Below are 4,459 nucleotides of genomic sequence, written 5' to 3'. Positions count from 1 at the left end.
CAAGAGAAGGCTTGAGAGCCGGCACACTACTTGTCTTACTGCGGGTAGGACTTCTAACATAACTCCAGTCGGCCAGTCCCCGAGCCGACTAGTCGAACTCGGTGCCGGACGGAATAAGTAAATGATTACGACAAGGTCATAAGCATGATACTTTTCATTCATAAATGAGGGATGGCAGTCCCCGAGCCCTCCTCGGGGGGGCCTATTGTCTTGTACTTAATACAAAAGTTAGCGTGATACATACTGCCTTTCAACTGTAAAATCTTCGAAGGAGGTTGGCGTTCCATGGCCGTTCCGACTCCTTGCCGGAGTCGTCTCTCTTGCGTGCCTTCGGCTTCTGTGCATCGATCAGGTAGTAGGAGTCATTTCCTAGAGCTCTGCTGATGACGAAGGGGCCCTCCCAAGGGGCTGAGAGCTTGTGCTGGCCGGCTGTTCGCTGGATCAGTCGGAGCACAAGATCGCCCTCTTGGAAGGATCTTGGCCTGACCTTCCGGCTGTGGTAACAGCGCAAACCCTGCTGGTAGATGGCAGACCGGCTGAGGGCTAACGGCCGGCTTTCTTCCAGCAGGTCGACGCCGTCTTCTCGTGCTTCCTTGGCCTCCGCTTTCGCGTACATGGTTACTTGAGGCGAGTCGAATTCGATGTCAGTTGGGATGACCGCCTCGACACCATACACAAGGAAGAAAGGGGTGAAGCCGGTTGACTTGTTTGGTGTAGTGCGCAGACTCCAGAGGACAGCCGGCAGCTCATCAAGCCAACAGCCGGCTGAGCGCTCCAGAGGTACAACCAGTCGGGGCTTGATGCCGGAGAGGATGAGGCCGTTGGCTCGCTCGACCTGGCCGTTTGACTGCGGGTGGGCGACGGATGCTAAGTCCAGCCGGATACCTTGGGCTGCGCAGAAACGTGCCAAGGCTCCTTTGGCAAAATTCGTGCCATTGTCGGTGATGATGTTGTGTGGCACGCCGTACCGTGCTGTTATGTCTGCAATGAATGTCACAGCAGTCGGCCCATTCAGCTTCTTGATCGGCTTTGCCTCAATCCACTTGGTGAATTTGTCCACGGCGACGAGCAAATGCGTCATGCCGCCGCGCGCCATCTTGAATGGGCCCACCATGTCCAGTCCCCAAACGGCAAAGGGCCAAGTGAGGGGAATGGTCTTGAGTGCCGAGGCCGGCATGTGTTGCTTAGAGCTGAAGAGTTGGCACCCCTTGCAATGTTTAACTAATTCTTTGGCATCATCCAAAGCAGTCGGCCAGAAGAAACCATGGCGGAAGGCTTTGGAGACAAGTGATCTTGAGGCCGCATGGTGGCCGCATTCTCCTTGGTGAATGTCTCTGAGGATTGCAATGCCTTTCTCTTGCTCGACGCACCGTCGGAGGACTCTAGTGACACTGCGCTTGACGAGCTCTCTGTTGACGATCGTGTATGCTCCGGATTGACGTTGGACTTGTCTTGCTTCTGTTTCGTTAGCCGGCAGGTCTTGGTTTACTAGGAAGTTGAGGATGGACTGAGCCCATGATGGAGCCGCGACTTCTTCTACTGCCAATGTGGCTACTGCCACCAGGGTGGGCGGGCTGGGCGGTGAGGTGCTGGAGTCGGCCGCCGGCTGTTGTGTTGGTGCAGTCCCCGGGCTGGCTACCGCAGTCCCCGAGCCTGGTGCGGCAGTCCCCGAGCCGGCTGCCGAAGTCCCCGAGCCGGCTGCCGGGGTCGCCGGGCCGGTTACGGGAGTCTTGGGGTCGCCTACTTGGTTCTTCGAGCCAGACTCGGCCGCATCGGGGTCAGGCGGCACGAAGATGGAATCGGACTCTGGAGACGGCTTGATAGACGGCTTGAGGAGGCGTTGGAGAGCGACGCCGGCTGGAATTGCTTGCCGAGTGGAGCCTATTCGAGCTAGGGCATCGGCTGGCTCGTTGTCGGCTCGCGGTACGTGGAGGAACTCGCATCCTTCAAAGTATCCGCTGAGTTGTTGGACCAGGAAGCGGTAGCTCGCCATATTCGCGTCCTTGGCGTCCCAGTCGCCGGATGATTGCTGGACTACCAGGTCCGAGTCGCCATAACATAGGATCCGGCGAATGCCAAGTTCTTTGGCAAGCCGGAGCCCATGTATGAGCGCCTCGTACTCGGCCACATTGTTGGAGGCGGCAAAGTGGATCTGTAGCGTGTATCTGAGCTTGTCGCCTTTCGGAGAGGTAAGGACGACGCCGGCTCCCAAGCCGGTGCGCATCTTGGACTCATCGAAGTGCATGCGCCAATGGGTGGAGTCGGGAGCCGGCGGCAGGTACTGGGTCTCGGCCCAGTCGACGAGGAAGTCGGCCAGTGCTTGGGACTTGATGGTAGTGTGGGGCTGGTAGAAGATCGTGTATGGGGCCAGCTCGATGGCCCATTTCGCCACCCGGCCGGATGCGTCCCGGCTGCCTATGATCTCGGCTAGCGGGGTAGTGCATACGACCGTGACGGGATGCTCTTGAAAGTAGGGATTCAGCTTCTTGGCGGTGAAGTACACGCCATAACACATCTTTTGGTAGTGCGGGTAGTTCTGCTTTAAAGCGGACAGCACCTCGCTCAAATAATACACCGGCCTCTGGACCAGCTGGGCTCGGCCTTCTTCTGGGTGCTGGACTACGATGACGGTGCTGACCACCCGGCTGGTTGCAGCGATGTAGAGGAGCATGGGCTCTTTCTCAGTCGGCGCCGCGAGGACAGGCGACGTGGCCAGCATCTTTTTCAGCTCGTGAAAAGCTTGGTCGGCCTGGTCGTTCCACTCGAAGTGAGTGCTCTTCTTCATGAGGCGGTAGAGAGGGAGAGCTTTCTCTCCGAGCCGGCTGATGAAGCGGTTCAAGGAGGCTAAGCACCCGGTGAACTTCTGAATGTCTCGAAGCTTGGTGGGGATCGCCATTCTCTCGATGGCCTTGATCTTCACCGGGTTGCATTCGATGCTGCGTTCGGAGACCAGGAAGCCTAGGAGCTGGCCGGCTGGCACTCCGAACACGCATTTCTCGGGGTTGAGCTTGATTTGGAACCGGCGTAAGTTCTCAAACGTTTCCTTGAGGTCTCCCAGCAAGGTGCCGCGCTTCTCCATCTTCACCACGATGTCGTCCATGTATATGTGAGCGTATCTGCCGAGTTGCTTGAGGAGGCACTTCTGCATGCAACACTGAAAAGTGGCACCGTCATTTCTCAAGCCGAATGTCATAGTCAGGTAGCAGAGGGCTCCAAATGGCGTGATGAAGGCGGTCTTCAGGCAGTCGTCCGGGTCTAGCTTTATCTGATGATAACCGGAGTAAGCATCCAAAAAACTCAACAGCTCGCATCCGGCTGTGGAGTCTATCACTTGGTCAATCCTTGGCAGGGCAAAAGGATCTTTAGGGCAGGCCTCGTTGAGGCTCGTGTAGTCTATACACATGCGCCACTTGTTGTTCTTATTTAGCACAAGGACCGGGTTGGCGAGCCACTCTGGAAAGAAAACTTCCATGATGAAGCCGGCCGCCAAGAGCCGGGCTATCTCCTCCCCTACAATCCTGCGCTTCTCCTCCGACAATCGGCGAAGGGGTTGTCTGACTGGCTTTGCGTCTTCTCGAACGTGTAGTTTGTGCTCGGCGAATTTCCTCGGAACACCCGGCATTTCCTTGGGGGACCATGCAAAGATGTCCCGATTCTCACGGAGGAAATTGGCGAGCTCGCCTTCCTATTTGCTGTTCAGGTTTGCCCCGATGACGGCAAACCTCTCTGGACGCTCGGGGTCAAGAGGTATCTTCTTCGTCTCCTTGGCTGGCTGGAAAGATCCTTGAGCGTCATGCTCCTTGGGGTCGGGGGACACGGCCGACTATTTGCCGGCTATGGCCACGACTCGGTCCAACATCTTCTTCTCTTCGGCTATTACAAGGGACTCGGCTAGCCGGCTGCTGGCTGCTGCGCACTCAGAGGACTTCTTGTAATCGCCGACTATGGTGATGACGCCTTTGGTGCTTGGTATCTTCATCTTGAGGTATGCATAGTGGGGAACTGCCATGAATTTGGCCAAGGCAGGTCGGCGCATTTTTGGAATTTGCAATAATGCGATGGGCGAACGAGTAAAATAAGGATTAGGCTGTGGAGAGATGGCTGAGTGGTTGATAGCTCCGGTCTTGAAAACCGGTATAGTTCTAGGAACTATCGAGGGTTCGAATCCCTCTCTCTCCTTTTGCTTATTGAATACGTTTGTTTCTTTCATTTTTTTTTCTGTCCCTTATCTTTCTTTCAAGAGGAACACCCTTATCATTTGAGCGAAGTGTAGGCGGAAAAATTGAATATGGAGTGAGGATAAAGAGACCCATCTATCTACAAATTCTATTTGTTCAATAGACCTTTGTCAATTGGAAATACAATGGTAAGAAAACAAATTAGATAGAAAAAGTAAATAAAATAGGGGCTTATGTTGGATTGGCACGATATAATATAAATCCAAATAGGATTAAAAAAG

The 4,459-nt window shown here is 54.9% G+C and overlaps 1 non-coding gene across 1 annotated transcript; it reads left to right on the top strand.

The window, feature by feature from the left end:
* The first annotated feature begins 4,091 nt into the window (after nt 1-4,091).
* TRNAS-UGA lies at nt 4,092-4,179 on the top strand. The gene has a single exon. It is a non-coding gene; the product is annotated as a tRNA-Ser (tRNA).
* Nucleotides 4,180-4,459: the final 280 nt, after the last annotated feature.

The sequence above is a fragment of the Triticum urartu genome, chromosome 3, assembly GCF_003073215.2.
Source record: "Triticum urartu cultivar G1812 chromosome 3, Tu2.1, whole genome shotgun sequence".
Classification (NCBI taxonomy): domain Eukaryota; kingdom Viridiplantae; phylum Streptophyta; class Magnoliopsida; order Poales; family Poaceae; genus Triticum; species Triticum urartu.
The sequence above is the reverse complement of the archived record's forward strand: the minus strand, read 5'-3'. Positions and strand labels throughout refer to the sequence as shown.